The sequence below is a fragment of the Belonocnema kinseyi genome, chromosome 4, assembly GCF_010883055.1.
Source record: "Belonocnema kinseyi isolate 2016_QV_RU_SX_M_011 chromosome 4, B_treatae_v1, whole genome shotgun sequence".
In the NCBI taxonomy this organism is placed as follows: domain Eukaryota; kingdom Metazoa; phylum Arthropoda; class Insecta; order Hymenoptera; family Cynipidae; genus Belonocnema; species Belonocnema kinseyi.
In genome coordinates, this window is record NC_046660.1 from 101,905,906 (window position 1) to 101,914,325 (window position 8,420).

The following is an 8,420-nucleotide window of genomic DNA, read 5'->3' on the forward strand; positions in this document are numbered from 1 at the left end:
ACTTCGTAGTACGATGAGGGCAGCACCTCGATAGGGCAGAAAATGTGATGTCCTATATATATAATTCCCCACTCCGACGCCCCGTACCGCATCTACGTTTTTAAATATCTTTGGTTTAAGCCAGCAGTCCACACGTAACAAAGCATATTTACCTGGAGCAGAGACTACCGTGACCAACATGCCGGTTCCATTAGAGCGAAGCTCTTCCACTTCTGCGTTCCAGCTGAAGATATTTTTCTTATTATTAATATTCCACAAATTTTTAGTGAATTTTAGTTACATAAATTTACGCATTTTTAAGTGTAGGATATATTCTCCATTAACTGTTGGAAATTAGCGTCAACACAATTTTGGGAAAAATTCCCCAAGAATTTTTTTACAGTGTAATTACTTCGGAACAATTGTATTATCATATGACCCGTACTAGTACCCGATTAGGCCCCGACTAGGGTAAGTCGGGTCACCTGATTAGCCCCCGACTAATCAACTGTGACGCTACCGGTCGAGGGCTAGTAGTCCGAGATCCCGCTGCAAAATTCGACATGGACTGTAAAAAATACGTTATAAAATTGAACTTCAAAGTGTAAATTTGCACATACAAAATGTCACTTTAGATGCATTAAAATTACAGGAGAGAAAGCAAATTTCAACATGTTGTGTAGAATGACTTCTCTTACAGGTTTAATTCTATGACTTTGCATGAATCCATATGACGAGTTGAATATTACTACGGTCAGAGTGTGTAAAAAAGGACTCACGCTGTACATAGTAAAGTTCCCCAGACTGGTAAAATTACCGACTGCGCATAAATGTCTATTTTCTAACGAAAATTTCTTCACTTTATAGTGATTTTAGATTCGTCCGTATAATATTCCACATTTGTGTAATTTTATCGATAGAGATTTTTTTTCGCTTTTTGTTCGCAGTTTTATGAGCGAACGAACAATTTATTTTGCAAACTTTATTGCTCACTTTCGGCGAAAGCATAAATGCGAGTGACTAATTTTAAATAATAAATTTTATGCCATATACGCTTGCGTAATTATAAATATATTCTTAATATGATCTTAAAGATTTAAGTATTTGAGGTTAGGTTGATATTTTAGAGAAATTTTCCACTTTCCGTTGTTCTATTTTACTTCACATATTAAATTTTAGTTCAGTTGAGAATTTTACACTTTTGTTCAATTTTAGACATTCCTATACTAATTTCACGCCGCCGCGCGTGAGTCTACTTTTTACATACGTTTAGCGTACTAAAATTCCACAACCTCTTTTTACAGTGTGTATAATGTGAATGCAAAAATCCAATTTCTTAAATTATATTGTTATTAATTGGCTACTGCTGTAAACGGTTGCCATAGTGATTTGAGTGCAAACTTAAAAAAATTCCAAAACAGCAGTTATTTATGGCCACCGGCAGGCTCGGTCAACTACGTGGGAAATAAATGGCGAAAATCAGCGCCCTCTGCGATGGGGATGAGAACTACAGAAGCATGCATGGTCAGTCGCTATATATGTGCATGCTCCTTCCTTAGATGTTTGACTAGTAAAATAATTTAAGAAAAGAGGACGAATAAAGACGAAATTAACGAAACAAGAAACGCAAAATAAGAAATTAAAGATAATTATCACTCAATTTCTCATTTTACGTTTCTCATTTACTTAATTTTGCTTATATTTTGCTGATATGCAGTTTTTTTAATATGTCATAACCACACCAGTTTGCGTTTTCAAGAAATCATTTTCATTAAGGTGATACCGGCTCACGAAAAACCGTTTTGAGGTTATGGTTTCATACGGTGACAGCACTAGACAACACGTGACAGTAACAAATGAAAACAAACAATTTTCGGCGCTGCTTCTCAACCTTCCGCGCCCAAGTTGTAAAAATTCGCCATTTTCCCTTATTGAGTTGATCGAGCCTGGTTACTGGTTAAAAATAGCAATGGGTTGCCATAGTGTAACCCGTGTTGAATCTCAGTTGCCAGTTCAAAGCGGTGGCTTACCTTTGAACTTTTCGCAACTATCGAGTTAATAGACGAATTTTTCATAGAAATGAGGAGCGTAAAATTTCAATCATTATGCAACGTGGTTGCCACGGCTCCGTTGGTGCAAAAGACTTGATGATCGCTTTAAAAGTCGCGCGGCGCAGCAAGAAGACGACACGATCGTTTTCGACTAGATTCGGATGGACATTTTCGTGGCAATTGCGTCAGTATAATCTAGTGCAAGTAATTCCTGCAATGAACAAGTGTTTTTTGTGCGAAAAAAGGGATGATGGCATCACAGAGCTTGATGACGATTCGGTTGGACATTTATCCAATAAAAGAAACTTTCATTTGGAATCTTCATGACATCTTTATTAAACCTAATTGAATTTGCCGATTTCATTTAGATTCTCACGAAATAATTCTACTTCTCCATGTGCTTGGTTTTTGTGATGACGGAAAGCCAACATTTGGCAAAATTTTGTAAAAGAGTCGTCATCAAACTCTGTGACACCATCATCCCCTTTTTCGCACAAAAAACACTTCTTCATTGCAGGGATTACTTGCACTAAATTATATTGACGCAATTGCCACGAAAATGTCCATACGAATCTAGTCGAAATTGATTGTGTCATTGTCTTCCTGTGCCCCTCAAAATTTTTTAAAGCGAGCAACAACTTCTTTGCACGAACGGAGCCATGGAAACCGCGTTGCATGATGATTGAAATTTTACGCTCTTCATTTTTATGAAAAATTCGTCTATTAACTTGATAGATGCAAAAAGTTCAAAGGTAAGCCTCCACTTTGACCTGGCAACTGAGATTCAGCTCGGGTTACACTATGGCAACCCACTGATATTTTGAATCAGTGACTTTTAAAGTTTGCACTAGAATGAATATGTTAACCGTTTAAAACAGTGGCCAATTAATAACAATACAATTTAAGAAATTGAATTTTTGCATTAACATTATACATTTCGAATTTTGCAGCGGGATCTCGGACTAGTCAGATGACCCGACTATAAGTGGGGTCAACTGGCCGGAACCAGACTAGTTCCTCATTTGAATTTCTACACGGGAGATTAACTTTTTCGTTGAAATTTTGATTTGTCTTATCTGAGCTCTGCCAAAATCTTCTCAAATTTCCTCAAGAATCACACCAAAATTATTTTTATACAACCTTAAAAATAAGTACAAAAACAAATTCAAAGAATAAAATATTCGTCCGAAATTTGCATTTTTATTAAAAATTGTGTTTCCTTTCAGCTCGAAAAACAACATGAGCTCATTACGCAAAATTGATGTTACTGGTTTATGTAAAACCTCTCCAAAATTATTCATATCAAAAGGAATAATTTTTTTTTAATAGATAAAGGTTAAGAATTAAAAATAAAATTTTTGTTTGGATTCAAAAATTGGTTTATTGTTTAAAAAGGGAAAATGAGACTTCTTTAATTTCAATTAATGAAAAATTGAGCTTGCTTTTATTATTACAGAAACAATGGTTAATATCATTCCTAGCATTTTGTGTATTATTATAGTTATATTTTTTGTTTGTTCTAAAGCAAGGTAAAAATTAAAGCTTTGGAAGAGATAACGCTAGATCGACAAAAATAGATTTATTTTCAAGGATTTCATATTTTGTGTCGTCGTAGTATACATATGATTGAAGACACATGGTTATAAAGTGAGAGGGGGGGGGGGGCAGAGAGATAAACTGGAATTAGGTATATTTCATGTTTGGAGAAAAAATATGCCCATGTTGGAACATGGGCAATTACTCCAACATTTGAGCCACTTTGACTCCTCATGTACCAGTTTGTAAAGTGACAAATTACATGTTTTTATATTTAGCGGTTTTAATATTTGAAAAATAAACCAATCTTGAAGAAATCGTACATATCATTAATATTTTTTAGTGTTGTCATTAAAACATAACGAAGCCTAATCATATTTGATTTATTTATATTTGACTAAATAAAAGATGAATAAGTAATAGATACTTTAAAATAAAGCCATTCTCTTATTTAATCATGGCATCTCGTACGAAAAAAAGATGTTTTCACTGAAACAAGTGGGTTATGCAGGGTTTCCAGAAAGATTACCATACGTCCAAAAAATATTTTTGAAAAAAGATAAAAAATTGTGCTTGTGTAGACTGAGGTACCCCATTGCATTTTAGAGCAAAGCTACCACAAAATTAACAGCAAAATTAAACTACAGGAAATTCTATGAAAATTATATGTAAAAAAAACCTTTTATGTTAAATAGGCGCCGATTTATAATTCTTCAAAGAACCCCAATTTTTCGAAAAAGTGGCGAAAACACATAATTCTGAAATTTGTATATGTTCTTGCGATTTTGGTTGAAGTAAACGCAATTTCGAGCGATTGTAAATAAATGCAATGACTTAGTCATAATCATGTCCATTGATATGATTTCATCATTTCAGTGGATATAAATATATATGGGCAGGAAATTATGCGGAAATACAAAAATAATAATAATCTTCTTGTCCCTATATAGATCATGATTTATGACTAAAAAATAGATTCTTTTATAATATGACCTATTTTTAGCAAAAAAAGTTTGTTAAAAACAGTTCGTTTTGTATATATCCTATAGAAAAACGTTAACGGGATCAATTATAGAGGGCTAAATTTTGCGTTAAAAAAAATATTTGAGCTCTTGTATGTCACGAGTTACAATCATGAAACTTTGATCCTTTCCATTCGTAAAGCTCTGCATGTACTTGAAAATGCACTGCGACCGTATTTGAATATTTTGATGACATATATGGGGCATTATTTCTCAAGTGTATCCACCCTGAAAAATGTCTTTCTCTGATCGTATTCAAACTTGAGCAAAATGTAGTCCTACTAGGTAGTACTTTAGAGGAAAAAAATTCTTTTGCTGCTATTCCCTATTTCGAATGTAACAAACTGCTTTCGTACGGATTAAACAAAATGCTGTACTAAATGCTTTTGATACATTTTTTTAAGATCGAATGGTTATCAATATTTTTCTGTAAATTAAACTTTTTTTTAATCAAAAATATTTTGGATCTTTTTTTTATTTTCCACCCATTTTTTTCTGAAAATAAAGGTCAAGATGTTTCTTTCGACACCTTGAAGCACAAAATGCCTTTTTTTTCTTTACGAGAAATTAAATAAAGAGAATGTGATGCATCGACGATGGCAATCGAGGCCGCCGCACAGTGAGAAAAAACGGACTTTTTTGGTTAAAAATAACGTACAGCCCACAAATATTGACCAATTTGGGCAACAAAGAATTGCATTATATGCGTTATTCGGGCATTTGTCGGCAATTTCTTTTCAATGTCAGACCTTTCAGTTAGGAACTTCATAACAATTTCAGCAGCAATCATAATTAGTTAATACATTTAATGATTTTTTAAACGAATTTAACAAACAAATGCGTAGATAAGGCATTTGTCTAAAGAAAAATTCATTTTATGATTTTTTAAAACAGTTTTAATAAAGAAATGCATTATTGGGGTATCTATCTATGGAAAAATTCCTTTTTTCGATGTCACACTTTTTAATTGGGATATTCATAGTAAATTCAGCAACATTCATGATTAGTTTAATAAATTTTATGATTTTTTAAAATGAATTTAATAAACTAATGCATTATTCGGGAACTTTGTGATACTTTCAGACAAATTCATAATTAGTTGATAAATTTTATATTTGTTAAAAACAAATTTACTAAACAAGTGCATCATCCTGAAGCTGCAGCCTTATTAAAAGAATGATAGTAATAAGAAACTTAAACTGAAAGGACTGAGATTGACAAAACAAATTTTTCGTCGACAAATGCCCAAATAATGCATATGCTTATTAAATTTGTTTAAACCATTATATAATTGATCAATTAAATATCAGCTTAAATTAAATTATCATCAAGTTCCCAATTAAAAACACTGACGTACAAAAAAAAAAAAAACAATTTTTCGCGCAAGATTCCCCGAAAAGTGCTCCACGGAAATTCTACCGAATTTTCAGCTGGAAATTCTACAGAAATTCCGGTTGAAAATTCCATTAAATTTCCGTAGAAATTCTACTAACTCTTCGTCCACAATTCGCAGCCTATAATGGACTCTGGAAGTTCCTATCAAATTTTTCTATCAGTAAAGATACCCCAGGTTGCCTCCGATAGGTCACGACCGTCGTCCCAACCAATTTAGTTTGCACCAGGTGCAAAAAATATTTCCTCCTCGAGGAACTTCGGTTTGAAATGAACCTTGGAGGCAACCAATCAATTTTTTTCATGACTCGTCATTGTACAATAACCTCCAAGGGCACCAGGTATAAGAAATAGATCGCCCTCGAGGAAGTTTAGTTCTAAATGAACCTTGGGGGAAACCAATACATTTTTTTCATGACCTGTTACTATGCAATAACCTCCAAGTGCACCAGGTTTAAAAAATACATCTGCCTCGAGGAAGGTGAGTTCTAAATGAACCTTGGAGACAACCAGCCAAACTTGTTCATGATCCGTCAATATACAATAACCTGAAAGTGCACCGGGTGTAAAGAATAGATCTCCCTCGAGGAAGTTAAGTTCTAAATAAACCTTCGAGGCAACCAACTAATTTTTTTCATGGCTGGTCATTATACAATAACCTATAAGTGCACTAGGTGTAAAAAATACATCTCCCTCGAGGAAGTTGAGTTCTAAATGAACCTTGGAGGCAACCAACCAAATTTTTTCATGATCTGTCACTATAAAATAACCTCAAAGTGCACCAGAAATACATCTTCCTCGAGGAAAGTCAGTTCTAAATGAACCTTGGATGCAACCAAACAAATTTGATCATGATATGTCACTATACAATAACATCCAAGTGCACCAGGTGTAAAAAATACATCTCCCTATAGGAAGTGGAGTTCTAAATAAACCTTGGAGGTAATCGACCAAATTTTTTCAATGTGCGTCACTTTAAAATAACTTCCAAGTGCGTCAGGTGTAAAAAATACATCTCCCTCGAGAAAGTTGAGTTCTAAATTGAACTTGGAGAAAACCAACCAATTGTCATTGTACTATGACGAGTCATGTAAAAAATTGGTTGGTTGCATCCAAGGTTAACTTATAACTCAACTTCCTCGAGGCAGATGTATTTTTTACACCTGGTGCCCTTTGAGGTTATTATATAATGACGAGTCATGACAAAAAATGTGGTTGTTTGCCTTCAAGTTTCATTAAGAATATCGCAAGAAGAAACCCAAAATTTGCGTGTCTTAAAAACGGTTCTTGAAAAAAAGTAACGCCAAATTTGTAGAAAAACTAAAGTTCTTATTTGGAGAATAAGATCCAGGCAGCCAATATTCTGGTGGTTCCTATACTGTTCTACACATTTGGTGCAACAAAATAGAACGTCGATGAGTGGAAGCAACTTGACCGAAGCATTCGTGAGATGAGGACAATCCATCGAAGTTACCATCCTAGATCTTCCGTGCCTCGTATGTACCTCCCTCGAGGTAAAGGGGGTGGAGGATTCCTGAACTTAGAGTGTCTTCATCGAAGAATGGTTCTAGATACAGCCTGCCCAGTTCTAAATAGAACGGATTCTCTTATTCTACTCGTACATTAACATGAAGTCGTCCATGCTGCGACGTTTGTATACCGTATCGTAGATAGGGCCACAGTGGAGCTTAGTCTCCCATTTAATTCTAGCGATATTACACATGGAAGCTCAAAGCTTCAGCTCTTCTATGGTGTTAGTCTAATGTTAGTCTTCACGACAAAAATCTGGGCAGAGGGGGGTACCAGATACTGCTGTTCGATGCTGATATGCCAGCCGTTTTGAAGAAGCGTGACACGATGCATTCTACCAGCTAGACTCAAACTTGTGAACTGCTGGCATATCAGCATCGAACCGCATACGCTCTCTGTGTTAAATTGCTCTGCTACCACGTGCGGAGAATCAATGTTTTCTCGATACTCGTGCGTCGTGCGTTCGTGGACTGAATCGGAGCGAATCCCGAAGAATTGAACTACCGTGGTTCTGTTTTTGAACCGGTAGAGGTCCACCCTACGCGGGCCGTATTGGTTCTACAGTGTCTGGTACCCCTCTCTACTCAAATTTTTTCCCGTGTTGCCATACGCCCAGAGGAAACTCGATTCCGTTCTGGAGAATGGCCAGTGTAAGATCTACTGGAATTTCTCATTCTCCACCATTCAACGTACCAGCGCTGCAAAGCCTGATATTGTCCTTTAAGATCTGTAGACCAAGATCATTTACATGATTGAATTCTTGGCACCAGCCGATGACAATATCACGGCAAAGTTGGAATAAAAACGGGTGAAATACGAGGGTGGATTGATAAGTTTCCGGCCTGACCAAGAAAAACAACGTTTTTAAGAATTTTTTTTTTTTTATTTCTCAACATAATCTCCTCCAAGG